This window comes from Bidens hawaiensis, unplaced genomic scaffold (assembly GCF_021521415.1).
Source record: "Bidens hawaiensis isolate Kalapana, Puna unplaced genomic scaffold, B.hawaiensis_p1.1 tig00030408_1, whole genome shotgun sequence".
NCBI classification, from domain to species: domain Eukaryota; kingdom Viridiplantae; phylum Streptophyta; class Magnoliopsida; order Asterales; family Asteraceae; genus Bidens; species Bidens hawaiensis.
Window position 1 is genome coordinate 164,539 of NW_027495067.1, and position 23,102 is coordinate 187,640.

The 23,102-nt window shown below is 35.1% G+C and overlaps 2 long non-coding RNA genes across 2 annotated transcripts; one reads left to right on the plus strand and one right to left on the minus strand.

Moving 5' to 3' along the window:
* The first annotated feature begins 205 nt into the window (after positions 1-205).
* LOC143580391 (uncharacterized) lies at positions 206-1,247 on the plus strand. The gene is made up of 3 exons (XR_013143646.1): positions 206-301; positions 384-634; positions 744-1,247. It is a non-coding gene; the product is annotated as an uncharacterized LOC143580391 (long non-coding RNA).
* Positions 1,248-22,131: 20,884 nt separating this feature from the next.
* LOC143580392 (uncharacterized) lies at positions 22,132-23,059 on the minus strand. Its single transcript, XR_013143647.1, has 3 exons — positions 22,939-23,059; positions 22,319-22,371; positions 22,132-22,204 (listed from the first exon to the last, which is right to left on the minus strand). It is a non-coding gene; the product is annotated as an uncharacterized LOC143580392 (long non-coding RNA).
* Positions 23,060-23,102: the final 43 nt, after the last annotated feature.

Below are 23,102 nucleotides of genomic sequence, written 5' to 3' on the forward strand. Positions count from 1 at the left end.
TTGAGCTTCTGGGTTCTCTTCCAAAACTTCAAGAGCTTTTTTTGAAACTTGATTTCAAGGTAATTAATGCTAAGCTGTGTCATATAAGTTTTATTTATAGCCTCATTATTTTTTTTCATTCCACGTTTTACAGCTGATAGAAGATGGTGCTAGAAAGAAGTTCTCCACCTCCTTTCTCTCCTTCAAGACTCTTCGATTATTTAGAATAGATTTAGGCAATCGCATAAATTTATCATTTGCTTTTGAGTTGATTTGGAGCTCGCCGAATCTACAAAACCTTGAGATCCATGTAATTCCATGTGTACGTTTCAATCTTACTGTTTGTTGTGTAATCTCATAGTTATATAGTTGCGCATTTGAACACTAGTTGGTTATTCTTGCAGGTTTCTAACACATTACCAATACCAGAGGTGGAATACAACAAAACGGCGCTTCAAAGCGTGGTGCTTGCAGGTTGTTTTGCAGGTTCAGAGAATGAAATGTGTTTGATAAAGTACTTACTCGCATGTTCTCTTTTCTTAAAAAGTATTCTTATTCGTCCCAGCGGGGCTCTAGCACCTTGTGCTCAGTTGATGATTACCATGAAGTTATTGAAGCTCCCTCGAGCCTCCACTGTAGCTCAAATTGATTTCGAGTATTAGTTCTTTTTAACTTATTTATTGTTGTTGCTGTTATGTGACGTTTTTTAGTACTAGTTAGTTTCTGTACTAACCCCCACAATTTTTTTAATATTTTTATTTCAGAGGTATACTTTAATACAATGGGGGCGGTTTGCAGCTTCAAAGTTCGGTGTTTAAAGATTTGAAAGGTTCAATGAATGAAGTATACTTGATTAGGGATTTACATGCATGCTCCTGTTTTCTGAAAAAAAACTTGTTATTCACTCCCTCTCGTCTGCAGAGTCTGACGAGAAGTTTTTGTTTGCTGTGAAGTTGTTGAAGCTCCAACGAACCTACCCGGATGTTGATATCAATCTATATTAGTTTTAGGTCTTTTAAACTTATCTTTTATGAATTTATGAGCTCATTGTGTAAGGAGAAATGAACACGTGTTTGTTAGTCTAGTATGAATTAAGGTGATGTTTGGTTTCTTAGTTTGGACATTTTGCAAATATTGGATTGCTTGTGTGGCACTGGATGTTTTTGATGTTTCGTGTCGTACTCGTGTTTGAAGTAGTCTTGCTGTGTTATTGATGATGTTTTTTTAATGTTGATGAAAGATGTCTGTTCTGCTTATACAGAGCACTAGATTGAGAGTTCGGGTTTAGGGTTTAGGTTTTCGGGTTTAAGGTTTATGTTTTCGGGTTTAGGGTTTGTTTTGTAAAAGATAAAGAGGTAAAATAAGGATATTATAAATATATATACTATTAAAATTAAAGAAAAGATATATTAAATATTTACAAAATTAATACTAAAAAAATAAATTAATATTAATACTTGATAGTTTTTAATTTGATATATGTAGTGGAGATTATTAAGTGAAAAAAATGTTATAGGGACTAATATGTATATAAAGAATGCTATGAGGTAATAGTAATTAATCTAATAACTTTAGGGGGTGTATATTTAGTAAAAATGTTATAAGAGGGGGTACGTTTAGCAACACCCTACCAATATATAACATGTCTTGTTTATTTCCAAAATTATGTTAAATTTTATGTTACAAGTTTTTAATCATTCTCACTTTACTCTAATAAGAAAGTGACGCACCGGACTAGCTGGCATAGCGTTAGCCGATTCTTTTGTGACACTTACAATAATGAAAGGTCACACACAATCTAATCAAACATGAGTTAATACAAAACACTTAATTAACGGTCTTCGTATAGGCTAAAAGAAGAGAAGTTAGCTTAGCTGACATATATATGACCTAGTAATGACTTGTTATATCTTCTAGCACGACTGAAACTGGTTAGTATTACAGCTTTGATTAGAACCACTTTGCTTCACATGTTCTTACTTAAGAACTTCAAACATTCGCTTAAACTCAGATTAAAAGTGTTTGGTATGGTAATATGATGATTTGTAATAAGTACTTGAGTAAGGAATAAATTCTTTTGGAGTTTTCTAGAATGCTAAAGGAGCACTCTTTTTTTTCTCTTTATTATCCACTTTTGAAAAAAAAAGAGTGGGTGGGATTGGGTTGGGAGGGGGGATAGGGTGTAAACAATCGGAGTCGAGATTGACTTGCTTTGATTTACGAGAGCTCGTGCTCAGGCTCGGATCGTTTCAAAATATTTTAGAAAACTCAAACTAGGCACTTGAGTTGTTTTTTAAAGCTGGAGCTCGGCCCACCTACTCTTTATTAATTATTGTATATACTTTTTTTTATTTTTTTTATATATTGAGATAAGCCTTAAACGAGCCTAAGATCATGTCGAGCTTAGTTGCAGTACTTTAAACGAGGAAAAGCTTGGCTCAAGCTCGGGAGTGCATTGTTAAATTAATCAACATAATTCCAAAATAAAAAGGCTCGTTAAGGCTTAACGATCCTAAATAATATTTGCATACAAGGCTCAAGCTCGGGCTCGATAACTAAATAAGCTTTATTTAAGGAACAAACTGCATAAGCCTCAACTCGTTCAAGTTTTTTGTATCAATCTTATCTCGAGTAGCTCGCGAGTGGCTTTGCATATTCGCACTCCTAGAATACCTTAATTATTTTAGATTAGTTTGCAAGACTTAATCGAATTAACCAAAAAAACATAGAATTGAAATAACCTAGTTAAGGAGTTTTTTTTAACGACCAACAAACATAGAATGTTTAGGTACTCCGTACGAGATGACCCAATGAAAAAAGACAACTGTCAGCTGGTCAGCCAGCCATACGAAGCCCTTAAGCGCCTCCAGTTGATCTCCAATTCCGGGAAAACCCCACCAGCCCGAAGGCCCACTGGTGGTAGAACCCGAACGCCCTCAGGATCGAACTGGAGATCACAAAGATCCTGATCTTTCTTCGTTAAGCCACCTATGTCCCCCAAAGTGTTGTAAGTGATAATTGAACTTTGGTCTCCATTGAGAAACCCAAACTTCCTACCATTAAACCACATTGAAAATGACCGTTAAAGAGTTAGGTTTTTGAGATTGAGTTTAGAAATGACCTATTAGTTTTTGAAAAAAAACAATAAATAAAGAAAATGGTTGACATTGATAAAAGTGTTTGGTATTTTGGCTTTTAAAAAGGTTAAAAAATTGTTTTTCATAAGCCACAAAAACTTGGCCTTTTAATAGGTTTTGGATTTTTTAGCATAACCCTGGCTACCTCACGTATTACCTTTTTAGTCATTTTACATTAATAACATAAGCCAAACAATTTTAAATAAACGACTTATTAAACTATTGGCTTTTTCATCACATAAACTAATTCGGGTTTTTTTATTCTGTTTGTTTATATTTGAAGTCTTGTAAAAAGTCAGACCCAGTTAAAATAAACCCATATATAACCCAACAAATTTTATACACAAAACCAAAATCAAACCAACCTGTCGGAACAGGGGATTTCAAATTCACCAAAAAATTCATTCCGCTAGAGCAAGGTTAGAATTTCTTTTTTCTTATATCTTATATAGTTATTTACAGTGTGGTTTGGTTTCATAGGTGTGAGACATGTATGATATTTAATATAGGTAATACCTTATCCGATTTACTTAAAACATACATACCTGTATATCCAAACCACACTGTAAATAACTATATATGCATGATATAAGATATAAATTCAGTTAGTTGTTTATCTGTAAATAGAAAATCGTTTTAATGGATAGAAATTATTGTATTACATGATATAATAGAAAATTTGTTAACATGGTGCCTACTTGGACCCCATAGAAAGGGGCCAAGTGGTCATATAAAACTTATTTTAATAGTAGTATAGTAGATTATTTATTTGTTAAATGTACGAATATTACTACAAAACATTTCTATGTTTGTTAGTTTTTTTTATCATATTGTAGGTTGTGGAAAACCAAGCATAACCGATGCAGTTAAACCAAACATTAGATGGAGGGATAAAACATAACCAACGAGTCATAACTTCATGCCACTGTTATGAATTATTAATGACAACAAGAATCAAGTTATATTCAAATGGTTGCACTAAAACGGTGGTGGCAACAAAAGTAAATTGTGTGTTTAAAATTAATATTCATGTGCTATAAATACATGAAGCATGAACGTAGAGTATGTCGGCTAAAATATTAATATTGGTGAAAAACCTAATTGGGCTTCATGGTTTCTATAAAATATAATTATATCTTATATGATGCCTATATAGTTATTTACAGTGTGGTTTGGACATACGGGTATGTATGTTTTAAGTAAATCGAATAAGGTATTAGTTATATCAAATATCATACACGTCTTACACCCACGAAACCTATTAAAACAAATCTCATACTCCATACCCCGCCCTATATATGAATATTGATCCATTTTGATATTTTTGATATATTCGTTTGTCATTCTACATTTATGTTTGCATTGGTTCTCTTCTAGATGGAGGTATGAACTTGTTAACTTTGATATTATTAAGGAGAGTAAAAATTACAAACGCTACCGCTCTGTTCTCGAGATTAATAAACAAATAAAAAGAGAAGAAAGGAAACAAAGAAGAGAAAAAAAAGAGTAAAACTAAAGGTAAAGTTATTATTTAACTTCGTGTTCCAAGTGTGAAAGATGGGAAACGAAAGTAAAGAATTTAAAGGAAGTTTGGATGATATTTTTTAAAGTTTTCTCCAAATTTTATTTTGGGAAAAAAATTGGAACGGAAAGGTATTAAAAGTTTTCCTTGTTTTTCTTACCATTTTCTTCCATTAGAAAACTCGTTTGATTACGCCCGGTCACACTCGTTTAATAAATGAGCTGTACATGTTTTGGTTAAGTGGTAAATATTTATGGATACTATCTGGTGAAATTCTGATCTTGTGAGTGAACTTATGTGAATTTTTTATTATTCCTTTTGAATTAATATGTAATTGTTTATGTTTGTTTGTTGGAGTCGTGTATGTTTAGTTGTCCATTAGTGTAATTTTGTCCATTAATGTCTGTTAGTTTTCCTTTATTCATTAGTGACTGGTAGCGGTTGTTTACAATACTAATGAACGGACACGGGCAAACTCAATTCCTTAATGAATGGACACGAACTTTTGTTCGGTAAAGTGTTTGTGAACCGCCCGTTTATCCGACAAAACCTTAATGGACGAACACAGACAAGGTCTCGTCCGGTTCGATTCATTCCTCATAAAGTCCTAACCATGAGCACAAATTGCTTAAGCCCCGTGGTTAATCATTTAAACCAAATCGAGGGAATATATATTAGAATACTAATCATTACTATAATCATATATCCCACTATAAATAAAATATTATATTTCCTTAAAAACTAACACATGATATTTTGTATACTAAAGTTTTCCCTTATATATTAGGTTTTAACCTCCAAAACAAATATACCTAACCTTTTTTCTATCCTTCGACTGCGTGAAAGTTTTCGTTACTCGTCCGAAACGATTTCAAATTTTAAGGTCAGAAACTTAGAATATGATTACTCTTACTTAATCATTGTGACAGTATATTTTCCTCATCTTAAGGTTTATGAAACTAGGGTTTATGTGCCATATTTATTTGATAATTGGCTTATGTTTATAATATATGTGTCTTCTTGTTAGAATAATGGAACTGGTTAACTGGACAAATAAATCACCCAAGCTTGCACCGGAAGATTTCATTAGGAACATGTCAGATAACGTGATAACTAATATTCTGGATCGGTTGCCATTACAAGATGCGGTGAGGAATGGTATCTTGTCGAGAAACTAGAGGTTTAAGTGGAATATGCTTAGCCAACTCGTTATTGGTGAGAACTTCGTTAAATATTTATCAAAAACAAAAGGCAATACAAGTAGTTGAGTGCAAGTAGTTGGTGAGAGCATTACAAGGAGGCTTTTTCTTCATCTTAATGGTACCATAACAAAGTGTGTCCTTCGATGATGAATATGTTTGTCACTTGATTTTGTTCTTGTCAAGAAAAGGAATTAAGGACCTCACTCTTGTGCAATATTTGAGTGCAAGACCATTTAAGTTGCCCACCCATTTTTTTTCTTGTTTAAAGTTGGAGCATCTTAAACTTTATAATTGTTGTTTCAATCCTCCTCCGCTTACTTTTCATGGTTTTCCAAACCTTTTGAGCTTAGAGATCAGGGCCGGCCCATCCATTTTAGAGGCCCAAAGCGAAGTGAAAATACGGGGCTCTTTCCTATATTTTATTTTATCTTGCATTGGTGTGTATAAAATTGTGAATTGAGGAGAACTTTGAATTGGAATGAGACATAAGTACATAAAGAACTTTTAAAAAATGATAACAGTTAAAGAGTTCACATTCAATATTTCATATATATATTGAATATAATGTCGAGACAGAAATTATTATTATTTAATTCCATAAAAAGTTGGTTTTTGATTAATCTTTTGGGGTGAAAGAAACCATATTGTAGAAAGAAGTAGAAACAAATGTACAATTGATGAATCAATGGAACAAGCTTAAATAAACCAAATTGTTAAAAAAAAACTTGAAAGAAGTAGAAACAAATGTACAATTGATGAATCAATGGAACAAGCTTAAATAAACCAAATTGTTAAAAAAAAAAACTTGAATTGATAGACAATTTAGGAAGAATCGAACTTGAAACCCTTGGGAACCAAAAGGGGTCTCTAACCACCCAACCACAACAATAACATGTTTAAGTCATTAAATGTAATTAATATATACAAACTTTATTTTTTTAAAACAAATTGGGGGCCCAAAGCCCTAGCTTTGGTTACTAAAGCTAACGGGCCGGCCCTGTTAGAGATGTCTTTTGGTGGAGTAAAGAGTGAGCTTGGAAAGTTTATTACCATGTGTCCCTTGTTTGAGAATTTGAAATTGAGTTGTCCCGGCAAAGCAAAATTAGTTGAGATTGCAAACCTTAAAAATCTCAAAATGTTATATTTATCCTTGAGTGAACGTGACATTACAACGACAATAAGTTCAAACATTATCTTTGAGCTTTTGGGTTCATTTTCAAAACTTCAAGAGCTTTTTTTGGAACTTGATTTCAAGGTACTTAATGCTAAGTTGTGTCATTTAAGTTTACTTTATAGTCTCATTATTTTTTTTATTCCACTTTTGTATAGTTGACAGAAGGCGGTGCTAAAAGGTTCTCCACCCCCTTTCTCTCCCTCAAGGCTCTTCAATTATTTAGAATAGATTTAGGCAATCGTATAAATTTATCATGTGCTTTTGAGTTGATTTGGAGCTCGCCGAATCTACAAACCCTTGAGATCCATGTAATTCAATGTGTAAGTTTCAATCTTATTGTTTGTTGTGTAATCTCATAGTTATATATATAGTTGCGCATTTGAACACTAGTTGGTTATTCTTGCACGATTCTAACCCATTACCAATACCATAGGTGGAATACAACAAAACGACGCTTCAGAGTGTGGCATTTACAGGTTTTGCGGTTCAGAGAATGAAATGTGTTTGATAAAGTACTTACACGCATGTTCTTCTTTCTTAAAAAATATTCGTATTCGTCCCAGTGGGGTTCTAGCACCTTGTGAGCAGTTGATGATTACCATGAAGTTATTGAAGCTCCCTCGAGCCTCCATTGTAGCTCAAATTGATTTCGAGTATTAGTTCTTTTTAACTTATTTATTGATGTTGCTGTTATGTGACTTTTTTAGTACTAGTTAGTTTATGGACTAACCCCCACAATTTTTTTTATTTATTTTTTTTATTCCAGAGGTATACTTTAATACAATGGGGCGGTTTGCAGCTTCGAAGGGCAATGCTTATAGAGTTTAAAGGTTCACAGAATGAAGTATGCTTTAAAAGTCAATTACACATGTAGTCCAATAGTTTGCACAAAAGTAACATAATTTGGTTCCTGAAATTGATGAAAGTTAATTAATATGTTAAACGTTTTAATATTAATGATCATAAACAGTTACTAGCAATGTATTTACGGTTTGGCCTAGACCATGAACAAGCCATCATTTCACAATTGTTTATTTATAACTCGCCTCGATCTTATTTTACTCGAGTTCATTTAATATGTTACAGTCACAGTAATGAAAAGAGTATAAATTTGGTATGGTCCAAGTTTCTGGTGGGAGTGTTCAAATGTGAGACATCGACGAATGAGGTCGTGGTATGTCGACAAAGGCGGTGCCTAGACTTTTGCTCCGGCTTTTATTGTGGATAGTAATAGAAACTTAATTGTGACCAAAAATGGTTGATTCATAGGGGAAAAGAGAGAGTAGAAAAAAAACCACTTGGCATGATTTTATATTCGTTATCGAAAATATTCATATTCGATATAACTGAAAATATATACCTAGTAGGCCTCGATCCACAGTTTGGACCAAGGCGGTTAGTAGATGGCACAAAACAAGGGTTTGGCCGACCCTGACGTTGTGGGCCCGGTTGTGCGTGCTTCTTATTGATTATCATACTGAGGGTCTAACCTTAATTAAATTTGTATATATAAACTCAACATGTACTACACTCAATAAAATACCAACCCTAGTTTCTGCCCGTGGACTTAGGTCATCGTACATTCGTACTGAAATACGTTAGATATCTGGTGTATGTTCTTTTTATATAGAGAAATCTGCAATTTGCCTCCCTGGGTTATATCGTCGCTGGATGGATTAACCACTGAAAACGAAATTGCGAAGGTTCTGCCACTGTGAAATTTGGGCGGGGCAGTTTGTGCCATTGCCGTCAGTTGACTGACCAAAAAACGTTGAAATGACCATTTAAGCCAATAATTAATTCTAAAACCAAATATCCAATATCGTGTAGAGGATGGGGTTCGAACCCCCGACCCATGGTTTAACAACATACAACACCAACCATTTGGACTGAACTAACATGTGATATATTTATACAATATGAATATATATTCACCATTTGAACTGAACCAAATATTTAACTGTAAGTTTTTTAGTAAATTTTCACCATTTTTTTAAACCATTTTTTTTGTAAAAAACTTTAACGAATTCGTTTTTTAGTAAACTTTTCGCTAAAAAACGACACGACTCGTTTTTTAGTAACTTTTCGTCCGAAAACAACGAAAATGGCCGTTTTTTATTAAAATTTTCGCCCGAAAACGACGAAACGAGCCGTTTTTTATTAAACTTTTCGCCCGAAAACAACTAAACGACTCGTTTTTTAGTAACTTTTCGTCCAAAAACAACGAAACGGCCGTTTTTTAGTAAAATTTTCGTCCGAGAACAAAGAAAAGTGTCGGTTTTAGTAAACTTTTCGTCCGAAAACAACGAAACGACTCTTTTTTAGTAAACTTTTCGCTAGAAAACGACGAAAAGTTTCGTTTTTTAGTAAACTTTTCGTCCGAAAACAACGAAACGACTCGTTTTTTAGTAAACTTTTCTCCCGAAAACAACGAAACGGGCCGTTTTTTAGTAAACTTTTCGCCCGAAAACAACGAAAAGTGTCGTTTTTTAGTAAACTTTTCGCCTGAAAACAACGAAACGACTCGTTTTTTAGTAAACTTTTCGCCCGAAAACAATGAAACGGCTCGTTTTTTATTGTAATTTTCGTTCAAAAACAACGAAACGGGTCGTTGTTAGTAAACTTTTCCCCCGAAAACAACGAAACGGCTCGTTTTTTATTGTAATTTTCACTCAAAAAACGAAACGGGTCGTTTTCTAGTAAACTTTACGCCCGAAAACGACAAATCGGGCCGTTTTTTAGTAAACCCCAAACCTGAGCCCGAACACAAACATTCTTTTATATATATTACACAAACACAATACATAAACACATATATCAAAACACCCGAATTATAAACTTCGGGATTTTACATGTTACGTGTCGACCCCGAACACTACGGAAGGAGAAGCGGGTCAAGATTCCACCTTCTACGGAAGGCCAACCGGGCTTCACCGGCGAACGTAACAACCAAACGAACGTAAATTCTCCGAATCTGAATCCGGATTCGGAGACTCAATCCTAGCGTGACTCCGAATAACCAATTGAACCTAATAACCAACACCAAAACCATTGTGAAGTGAAGGTGAAGGTACGGCGGTGGTGGCGTCAGTGATGTTGTCGAATGGCGAAGGTGATGGTGTCTGCGTCGGATGGAGGCGTCGGTGTCGGTGTCGAACGGGGTCGGTGTTGGTGATCGGTGATGGTGTTGTTGTCTAAGGAGGTGGAGGTATATATATATATATAAAGTGTGGAGGAAATTAAGATGGGTAAGGAAAGAAGGAAGGATGGGTGGAGAAGGGGGAAAGAGTATGAAGGAAGGAGGAAGAAGATAATACCCGGTGGTTGGACTGTCATTTTTCCCGGCAAGCTGGTTTTTCCAAGCTTTTAAAAAAAATAACAAATAGAATGGCACAGACTGTGACCCGCCGAAATTCTATTTGTAAAAAGTCTAAAACACCCTCCATCTCAACGGTCATTAACGAAAATATTTAACGGAAGGGCACATACTGCCTCGCCCAAATTTCACAGTGACAGAACCTTCACATTTTCGTTTTCAGTGGTTAATCCATCCAGCGACGATATAACCCTGGGAGGCAAATTGCAGATTTCTCTTTTATTTATTGTGTTCGTTCTTTTTATTTATTGTTTTCTGTCCTCCTGTGAACAGATGACGTTTGCTAGGAAGTTATTGAAGCTGCATCGAGCCTCCCCCACAACTGAAATTGATTTCCACTAATTTCACCTTTCTTGCACTTCTCTTTTAAATCATCTTGTTTAGGTTTCTGGTCTTTTTAAGATCTACGATTGTTGAAGGATCTTGACCTTTATTTGTTTAACTTAAGAGCGTTTGAGTTATGTATCTATACCTTGAACTTATCTCGTTAGTTAATTTACAAATTTGATATTTATGTCTACTCGTTTATTGTTTACTTAGCAATTTTTTTTTATGTAACACGAAATTAACAAACTTAATTTAACTCTGATTTAATGTGTATAATAAGTGGCTTACTGATCACCAGATCACACTGCTACAAAACACAAGATGTGCCTTAGATATAACCCGATTTTTAAAGAAAATGGGGTTTAAAGTTGGATTTGAGTGCTTTCACGAAATAGAATCGTGATCGGTACACTGTATTGCAAATTATATGCTTGTTTAATGTAGGAAATTACTACAAAATATTCTAGGTTTTTAGTTTTTATTGTTTTGTAGGTTATGGGAAAAGCAAAGCATAATTGATGCATTTATACCAAACATGAGATGGAGAGATCATAAACACAATCAACGAGTTAGAACTACAATCAAGTTATATTAATGGCTACACTAAAATGGTGGTAGTAAGTAGTAACAAAAGGAAATTGTGTGATTAAATACTCATGTGGATATGTGCTATGTATAAATCCATGAAGCATGAACGAGAGTATGTGGAAATTTTAATCGGGGTTATTGGATTTATATACTCGTAATTTTCATTATTTTGCTGAAAACACTCTCAACTAAAGAAATGTTACCTACTACTCTCAACTTTCACCTTCTTTTTTTAGGCACTCCCGAACTTAACAAGCACTAACCCCGTTAGTTAGCTTGCTAATGTGGTATCTTTTAGTTGAGAGTGGTGGGTAACATTTTTTCTTTAGTTGAGAGTGTTCCTGGCTAAAGAATAAAAATACAATCTTTCTAATATCATATGGCCATTTCTTTGCTATATCCACACGGTATAGGTCACAATGCAAGCTTAACACAACCCTATTGGCCACATTATTATAAAATTCATGTGGCTGAAACATGAATTAATGTGGTTGTATACGTGCAATGGTCACTCATAGTAAATAGTCATGTGACCATTTTCTACCGTTTAGCCACACTTATTGGAGAGGATTCTTGATGGCCAGCAACTAATGCTTGTACCCTTTAGCCACACTTATTACCACATAAGGCCACTAAAAACTGTGTGTGGCCATATCATACCCACGGTGTCGCGACCTTTGGCCATATATGACTTGAACCAAATGTGTGTGGCCAAAGGCCTACGGCCACACTTTTTTCGTGTGGCCGAAGGTCAATTTTCACGTAGTGTGGTATGGAGTCCTCGGGCTGGATAACACCGCTACACACTCCCGAAAGAAAATAGTCGATGGTCAACTCGACTGGTATGGAGTCCTAGGGCTGGATAACACCGCTACACTTGAGCAAAGTAGTGTTATTAATTGGTATAGAAGGAGCCCTTAACATTTTATTAGAAGCTTTTAGCAAGTTAACAGAAGAAATTTTGCCGCATGTTCCAGGTGTCAGTTTAAGTGTGTGTTTTTAGATGAAATCATCTATAAAAGGGGATTAAACGTAGATGTATACTCTTTCGGTAATTCGAGTCAATCCTTTATTAATGTAAACATTCATTTGATTATACATTTTCTATCTTTTGTTTGTTTTTCAGTTTTACACTGAAAATAATTGTCTTTATTTTCTTCATATACTATGTAACGAATTGGAATGCTGATAGTTTATTTTGAGTTTTTAATCATCACACTTGATTATTTATCTATGCACAAACAAATTCTAGTTTGAACAATATCTAAAAATGGAAAATTAAAAGCCAGCAAGAGTTCAAGCTCCCATGATGTTGATTTTTAACTGTCCGAAAAGATATATTTGTGATGTTCTTGAATGGGTTTTTAAAATCTAATTCGAATCTAACTTCAAAATTAAAATAGCTTGATGATCACGACACCTGATTTTTCTAACTTCACAACGAATTGATACTAAAACAAGCATTAAAGTCCAGAAAACAGTATTTTGTCCGATTTTATATGTGTTCCATTTATGATTACAAAATAAAAATCCTATTCTACATCTCTAAATCGAAACGATTCATGAGGTTAAAATAGACTTTGATAAGACTTTTAACCCAGTTTGAGTTTTTCACCTTTAGCTAAAGTTTTTAAATTGACTTGTTACCAAAAGCCATATTAATCCATTAATGAGTAATTGGTGCTGTATACGCCATAATCAGCAGCTGAATAAAGAAATTTAATCCACCAAAATCACGCTAAAAATGACGTAATAATTACATGAATGTTGTATAAGGCTGCTGGTTTACTTCTTAGAAATCAAGCGGATCAAAACTTACATTAAGATATATATAGCTAGCTTCCGTATCTCTTGATTATATAGCGATACGCACTGAACGCGAGCCTGTTAACATTAGCATGGGGAAGAGTTGCCTTAAACAGTCCATCTTGCATCTCTCTCTTGATCATATCACGCTCCCTCTTAAAACCCTCTGGTACACGTATCCCTGCGATATAATGCTCGTTCTCTCGTTTTCCTTCAATAATGAGCGTGTCATATTCAAAACCCGACTCCACATCCTCTAACTCGAAACCGGGCATGTTTAGCGACACACACAAACCTTCTTTATTTACCACAATCTTCTCCACTCCAGGCATATTCCCTTTTATGTACATGCTTTCATCTGTATCTTTCTTATACAATGTGAACGACTTACTCTTCACCCCCGAGTTAGCTATTATTTCACAAAGTTTCTTTCCTAGAAACGATCGATCAAATGCAACTGAAAGCAACCATTCACAAAATAAGTAAACGGTTGTAGAATTTCAATTTTTCATATCATAAGATACCTAATAATTTATAAGTTTTTTCTCAAATTTATAAATATAACTATAAATGTGTATAAAATAATAAAACAGCTGAACTCAAGCTTGAAAAAACAACTCGTGAGCCTTTGCACCGCTAATAAGATACTGATCATTGGGATAGTAATTACCACAGTAAGGTGTAGGACGATGAATAACAAAGGGGTCAAGGAAATTAGTGTTTTCCAGTCCTAAAAAGGTTATATCCGTCCTTCCATTTGAAAATCCCTGCATTCTAAACATGTGTTGAACGTTCTCCGGGAATTTGATGGCTGCAAGGTGGGTTTCTTTACTGGTTTTGAAGACGAGGAGCAAATTGTCGTCTTCAAAAAAATAGTTAGGAAAAACTTCCTGATCATATTCCCCTAACTTTGGCATTTGTAACGTTACACGCGGGCCCAGATTAGTAGCCATCTTCTCCATTCCGGGGATGCTTATGGTCACCTCTTCATCGTTAACTAGAGTTAATAGCATTGAAGGAACTCCGGACATTATTTGCATTTGAGACGCTAGGAACCATAGATCAAATCTAACTGAAGTTGAAAAAGATATTAAGGCATTCATTCAACTTATAAAATAGATAGGTTGAAAACCATGTTTTATAAACAAGCTGTACCAGGTGGTTCAACCATGTTAACCAGTTAAAACTAAATTCTATAAAATATAATTTCAACTCAAAAAATAATCAGGTACAATATTAAATAAAAATAAAAATAAAGTTTAGCTAAGTTAAAAAAATTGGTAAAAACTAAATGGGGCTTTAAAAAACTGGTATGACGGTCCAAACCGGTTTAACCATTTTTTATCGGGGGTTTTGTTGGGTTTTAACAGGATTATCAAAGTGATAAAATCCCTATTTTACCAAAAACGCAGCGGATATAAAAGTTTTAAATCTTGTTAATAAGATATGTATAAAACCAATTTTAAACATGCAAAACCCAAACCCGGATCCAAATACGAATTACACACTATCAAATACATGCATGTCACTATAAGTCCATGCATGTTACTACTACCTTTCAATATGATAAAACCGGGTGAAAGAGATGATGATTGAAAGGTAAGAACTTGAATATGGAAGCTCCTCAAGCTAGCATACCCCAAGCTTCAACAACACACCACTTCTAGCTAGGATTTGCACTTGAAATTTTCTTCTTCTTTTCTTATGTTGGATGAAAATACCCAAGAGAGGAAGAGAGAAAAGTTTACTTGGAAATTATGTGTGTTATGAAAGAATGAAAGAGAAAGACTTGGTTTTATTTAAAGGCATCTTTCTCTCCACCAATAATAACCATTGCATGTCTCCACTCACCTTGCATGTCTCCACTTAAACATATAATAATATTACATTTGAAAGAGTTATTATCTTTTTTCTTTTATAAAACTTTAAACATATATATATATATCCATACATATATACTTTTATAAGTTTATAACTTATAACTTATAAAACCTATTATATGTTAAGAGACATGCTTGGTTATTATTATTCACATATTGTTATTTAACCAACTTAAATAACACTATGTAATGTTCTTTCATAAAACATAAATCATCCATATGATTTGTTTATTACACAAGTACATTTTATTTAGAAACCCCTTTCCAAATAACTCAAGTGTTAATATTCATTTGTTATGATCACATCATATATGAACGAATATTATCGGTGTTTGTCTAGCTTGTTATTGGGTATGACCCGACTTGGATCATAACGTACTAGCCACATCAATTTAATATGTCTCTTGGGCAGACCGAGTCCAACAAGTTTAAACTTCAAGTCAAGTCGATAGAACTATTTCTATTTACCTACAGGGAATGGTTGAACCGGCCTGTATTTATCGGTTTTTAAAACACAGGTTAAAAAGCAAACCAGTACGTGGTGGCGCGTCCTCTGACGGTGACGAAAACTGCCTTGTTTGAGTGGTGTTCGTTGAATGCTGACGTATGCTGTGAATGTTGAGTTGACGATGTGCAGAAACAGCTAGGGCCGCTGGACGGAACGGGACGAAGGACCTTGTGAGGCGCAGTAGGGAGGAAGCCATCATCAGCGTAATTTTGGTTTTCTTAAAAAGAAAATAAAAAAATCTTTTATATAGAAGGTATGGTCGGTCTATCAAAGGAAGATTCCAAATAGTTATTTTCAAAACAAATCGACTCATTAATTCTTGAAAATCATTCCTAAAGTCATCTTATGTGATTTATTGAGTTTGAGGTTTAATTCGAGTTTATCGCTTTTTTGGGTACGACGTTTGGGTAGAGAATAGAGGGAAATTGATGGGAATATATTAGGAGGCGTGGTGTAATTTTTCGTTTTAAGATAACGTAGGGTAATTGGGTGGGTTTGTTGTAACTGGGTGTCTTTTTAAGTCTAGTCACTTGCTAGTCTTATTTTATTAATATACTTAAGAAAAACAATCTCCTCTTTATTTAGTGTTAAACCAGGAGAGTTTCACAAGTACTGTCACAAACCCAAATTAGAAATCAACCTCTCTTGTTGTTATCCTAAGTCAAACAAAGATAACATAGGACCACATTAGGACTTGGAAGGAATTTTGATTGCACACCTTTAATTACCACTTTGCGGTACAAACATAAAGTAAACAAAATACTTGTATTGCAATCAACTAAATTGAACACGCAAATATTAATTGACAAACAAAAACCTTCGATCCCAGGACAAACTAAAAAGTTAATTAACTTACATCATATACCAAAGGCTTATATAGATGTCATTTGGCCTAGTCCTACTCGAAATCAAATACACATTTGATACCAACACAAATAGAATGTATGGTAAGACTAACTCATTAATAAATAAAAAGTAATGATTACTTGAAATCTTCACCAAGCCACCCCCATAAAATTTACAGAACCGCCCTAAATATTGTCTCGTTTAACTTTTATTTCCTTTTTATATTTATGTATTTTGTTTAGAGATAGGTCTGTGTAGTTTTTGATCGGTATTCTACTATTGTCCCTCGAAAAATATAATGATTTATGTACTTGAGTTTGAAGTTTATGGTAGGTAAGTTACAACAGCATGACAAGTGGATTATAGACTCTAGATCAAGCGAGTATATAGTCCACACACTTAACCTACTCGAAAATTACACCGAGTGCACAAATGAAGCACCAGTTATGATTCCTAACTATGTCAATATCTTTTAAAGCTATGGGTGAAAGCATCTTAACAAACTAGACAATAATTACAAACTTATATATACTTGATTTCAATTGTAATTTGCTTTGGTTGGTCGATTAGCAAATGATCCTTAGTGCGTTGAGAGCTTCTTCCCTGATTTTTGTTGTATGTAAGCCTTACATTTAAAGAAGATAACTGGAGTGGGTAAACATGTGAATGGTATGTATCGCATGGGCGTGGTAGTCAAAGAAAGAAACGCTAAGATGTCAAAGACAGACGCATAAGTTTGGGCACAAAAGATTGGGTCATGCCTCATACGCTATAAGTTATATCAAATTGATTTTTTAAGAATACATATTTTAACCTTAGAGACAATGTTGATGATGCTTGCAGTAATAAAGCTAAATTTACTCGTTTGTCTTTTCCAAAAAGTTGTATTAAAACTAATGCCTATTTTGATTTAATACAGCCACATGGGAATATATCGCAAACCTATTACCTCAAATGCTAGTTTCTTTTTGACAATTCTTGATGATTTTAGTAGGCGGTGTGGACTTATCTCATTAAACACAAAAGCGATACAAGTGAGTGTTTATTGAATTTCATCATAGGATGGGTGCTAACACAATTTGGGAAGCAAATTAAGAAGATACAACGTGATAACAGTGGAGAATTCACCTCAAACCGAATGATGTTCTTTTTTTTCCTCAAGAGAGAGTTTTGTTGGAAATAATATGTGCACACGATCCCCAACAAAACACAGTGCGCTAACTGATAATATCTTGAGATATTATTGGTTTATTATAATTATATTAATTGTATTATCTTGTAAACTTTATTTATCAGTTTGTTAGGTTTGTTAGACACATTTCCTATTTCACCTCTTGACTTTGTATTATATTAAGGGTTTTACCAAGTGAATAACGGATATTGAAATATTCCCACATCTCTCATGGTATCATCCTTTGCAGTTTGAAACTTTCATTCTGTCGCTATCCCTAATCCTACCATTAGACCTCTCAATTTTCCAGTCATGGCAGACCCAAAATCACAAGCCTTACACCCCATTTACACCATCATTAACATCCAAAATATGGTCCGCGTTCTTGATGGAGTGAAGGTCTCTTACTCCTAGGTAAAACTTTTCCAGCTCCTTTCCAGAGGCTACGATGTGTTGAGTCACATCGACGGTACGCCCCTGCCAAGACACATGCAGACTACCCCTCATGGATGAAGATCGATGTGGTGGTCCTCCAATAGATTTATGGGACCCTCTCTGATGACCTGCTTGTTCGGGTCCTTGACATGAGTCCACTTCTCTGGAGACTTGGAATCATGTCAATGGAATTTTCCTCAACAACAAGGGGTCACGAGCCGTTACTTTGGAACACGAGTTTACGAACTTATCTCTCAAAGCCAAGCCATGCCCTTACTTGAAGTTTACTGCCAAAGTCTCAAGGAACTCGCGGATCAATTTGTTGATGTTGATTCGCTAGTTACTGAACAACGACTAGTTCTTCAACTCGTATGTGGTCTTCCACCGGAGTATGATATTGTGGCCTCGTTTCTTAACCAAACTCTCCCATCATGGGAGAATATGTGTAGCATGTTGCAACCGGAGATGCTACGTTAGCATGCTCGTGAGACACAAGTTCCAACACCCATTGTAGCAGCTGCAGTCAGTGACCGCCACCCAGCCATTGTTCCACGGGAAACCAATAACCCTGGGCCTACCCCTCCCCAACGTCGGCCCAATAACAAATCTGGTAAGCGTGAACACCCAAGAACGGGTAAACCCAACAATACACGTGGTTCAGGACCACTAACTCAGTCTCCTACGACCAACCCTATTGTCCAAACCACCTCCATATCTGTATTGGCCCATTGCTCCTTATTAGTAGGGATGGTAAAGAAACCCGAACCCAATTGGAAAACCCGAAATCCGGCGTAAAAGGGACGGCTAATACCCGACCCATTAGGGTTTGGGATTAGTTTTAAAATTTTTCGCGGGTTTGGGATTTTTAATATACCCGATTACTTCGACCCGATTACCGATAGCATAAACCCATTTACCCGATTATATACCCGATGTACCCGATATAGATTATTATATTATAAATATACTATATTCCAAATAAATTATTTGTCAAAACTTGGTTATGTTAATTATTTGAGATATTTTATCTTTATGGTAACCATATTTGTAATCGATTAGTTATATTTTGTCAAAACCCGACGGATTTTGGGCCGGGTATACCCGACGGATATTTTATCAAAACCCGATTGAAAATCCGAAACCCGATGGGAAAACCTGAAACCCGGCGGGTTTGGGATGGACTTTAATAACCGGGTATGGGTTTGGGAATACCTAAACACGACCCAAACCCGACCCATTGCCATCCCTACTTATTAGCCCCGCCTTCATGTTCGTTTCCAACTCAAGGATGGCCCAACCATGGAAGCCCAAACAAGCTCATCGAAATAGTGGTAAACAGATCCGGCTCCTCTACAACTCAAGTGAACCTGGCCGAGTATGACCCAATGGAGCCCACTCAGAGTGCTGCCTGCGTTTCAAACTATGACTATGGAACAACCAAATGACCTATGATCCAAGTAAACTCGATACTTTTTCCTCGTATTCACCAATATCGTCAATATTTGTAGGAAATGGCAACAAAATTACAATACTTGGATCGGGTACCGCCAATATCCAAACCGTATACTTCAAAATTTGTTCTTTTTAAACCCAATTTATAAAGAACCTTATTTATGTCTGACAATCTAATATTAACAATTGGAATCTTTTTAATTTGACCCATTTGGATTTTCTGTGAAGGATTTCAAGGATGGGACGATCCTGAGTCGTCAAAATAGTTCGGGTCACCTCTACCCGTTCACCAACAATAGTTCCATCACTACTGCTTGTTTTGCTTCCGCTTAAGAGTCTCCTTCATGGCACAACCGATTTGAAAACCCAGGTCAACCCGTCATGGGGTTTCTACATTTAAATAAATTTATTGCTTGAAATAAATAGTCATTTCCTTTTGTTTGTCATTCATGTCAATTGTCGAAACATATACAATTACCGTTTTCGGATTCAGTTTCTAATACTTTGGTGCCATTTGCTATTTTACAGAGTTTCTAATACTTTGGTGCCATTTGCTATTTTACAGGACCTCTCCTATTTCAAGTCATGCAGGATATACATATTATATGGTTTTGGTGAATGCTTTCACTTAATAGACATGGGTTTATCCTCTAATAATAAGTCTGAAACACTCACTAAATTTGCCCATTTTCATGCTTTTGTTCAAACCCAATTCAAAATGAAAATACAATCTTTCTAATATCATATGGGCGGGGAATAAATAATCACTCAATTATGTTTCTCATGCCCACGTACATCTCAACAAAACGGCAAATACGAACGGATGATTCACCGTCTAAACGAGATTATGTTTACATTATTAATTCATGCTTCACTCCCTTACACGTTTTGGGTTGAATCTCTTCACATGGCTTCTTATCTACATACTGTTCTTCCCACCCCACCTCTCCAAAATTGATCCCCAACATCCGCTCTATATCTTCGTGAACCAACTTATGAACACCCTCATGTGTTTGGTTGTGCGTGCTACCCAAACACTACGCGACCCATACCAACAAACTTGAACCTCGTACCTTCCTATGCATTTTCATCGGGTACCCAACAAGTTATTGTGGCTATCAATGCTTAGAAATTTCCACAGGAAAAATAATATATTCTCGGCACGTCACGTTTGATGAAAAAAAAGTTTCCATTTTCAACCCCCTCCCATCATTCATTCATTGATCCATCTCCAACAGTCTTCACCCAACCATTATCATTCTCCCAAAGTCCAGCTATAAATCCACAAGCCAGCCCACCTAAACGGAACCTTAACAGCCCAAACATGCAATCTTCTCAAACCACACACTCTTCTACTTCACCAGCCCAGCTCTAAGGATGAGCAAAATCGGTACCGGTAACGATTGGTACCGGTACCGGTACCGAAATCGGTACCGTCGGTACCAAATCGGTATCAAAATTTTAAGTTTCGGGATCGGTACAGTACCGGTACGGTACGGTTCCGGTATTTCCCGATTTTTTATCTTCGGTACCGGTATAATCCCGGTACCGTCCCGGTACCGAACCGAATATTTCGGTACCGGTACCAAAGATTTGAGATTTTCGGGATCGGTATTTTCGGTACCGGTACCGTGCTCATCCCTAGTCAAGTATGTTTATAATGTGATTTCAAATTATATATGTCACCCATGTTAGAAATATTGAACCTATACACTATGGTAAAAAAATGTTTATTTTCATATTTGCTAACGATTAAAAAAAATAACTCCTATTGAATTTATTAGATTTGATGTGTTCGTGTTAACAATGACTCGGTTTGGGTTTAAATGGGGATATATGTAATTGTTGCTCATAAGAAGGGGATATATGTAAAAAGTTCTTTAATTAGTTCATTAAGGGTAAAATAGTCTTTCTATATGCTAATTTTAATGAAATGGGAAGATATGTAATATATGTGGTTTAGGAAGGAGAAATTTGTAATTGATTTTTAAGGGACAAGTAAATATGTAATAAATGAACTTAGGAAAGGGATATATGTAAATGCCAATGACTTTCAAAATGCAAATCCTTAATACATAGTAAACTTTCATGTAGTGCAATGGCTATTGATGTCGCCGCCGTGACCGCAAGTCCAATGAAGAAACGAACCGTCCTGGCAAAGGTGTTAACTTAGGATCCAAAAGCTATAACTTTTTGTTGAAACTCCATGAACAAACCTACAAAAAATACATATATACCCTTGTTAAGCTAAATTTTACAAGTAAGAAAGAATTGTTGTTGTGCTTTTTTTTTTCTATTTCGTCTCCCCTTAAACATTTTATAGTAGAAAGTTTGTTTATGTAAAGGTGATTTTTAGCGTGTATTACTATACAAAATTAAAACTCACTTCCAAATCTTCAAGCTTATTTTGTGACTGAGCTTCCTGCCTCTTGAGAGCATATTCTACCTAAAGATGTAGATCAATTGACCTTACTCTCCCATGGCTGTTGAGAAAAGAAAACATCACCACATAAAAAATTTTAACATTCAAAGGATTTTTAGATCATAAACGTGAATATAACCACAATATAGGGTTTAGAATCAAGTGGTCTTCTTCATAACGCTTGCCACTCCTAAAGTGTTACACCATACCTATCTGCGATGTACTGTGTAACATTAATGTCAGCCGTTGATAACATGTGAAGCCCTCCAATTTCTTTGTTGGCCGGAAGATCATAAAACAAAATATAGCTTCCTTTAGACAACCATGCATGTTGGCCTAAATCCCGATTAGATATGACAATAACCCATCTATAATAAGTCTGCAATTAGAAAGCATGATCATATAAACATGTGAAATTAAATTCAAGTAGTTTAACAAAAACATAACAGTGAAGCAAGAAAAGTTGAGACTAAAATTAATTATGCAATTAGACCTTGTACTCACTGATATCATTGCACTAATGTTTCCTTTGATCTGTCTGAATTCCTACAAAATGATAAACAAATAATTTGAATACACAATGATAACAAAACAATAGTGGATATTTACCCGTGTGACACACAGGTTGTAAACGTTAATTGTAAAACATGTGTTAATATGCAGGTAAAAACTTCAATTTGTGTATACTAAATGTGCAATTTGTAAACCATTATTTATATAAGAAAACCAAATAGTATTCATATAACGTATTGTTTCTTAGTTCCGTTTAAATGAATTTCCTTATGATGCTCATAACTAACACTTTTCTTGCAACCTGTTACTTAAAACTTAGCGTTGAGAGCATTAACAAAGAAGGCTAAATAGCCTGTAGTTCTACAGAGCAATCGTTCTACTAATGCAGCAATTATATATAAAAATGTTCAAAAACTTGGACAAAAAGATGCACGCACTTAGAAGGTTAACCAAACTGGTTGTGGCCCAATTCGCCCAGTTTCGAATATAAGTACTCATCTGAATTCCTGGGTGCTGCCTTTTCTTTGATATTTTGTTAATAAATTTAGGTTCATAGTTTTTGTTTTTAGAAAAATCCAATATTAAATGAATGTGTATTACCTAAAAACTTTAACTTGAAAGTAATCTTCCTTTTTATGGAAGCCCTTTGCTCAAAAAACACAGTCCTTGTGTTTCTCAAGAAGCCTAAATCGTTTGCTTTCTTTTCTAAACACAAGTCACCATGAAATAAAATAAGAATGAGAAAAGGATACTAAGGGTGTCTA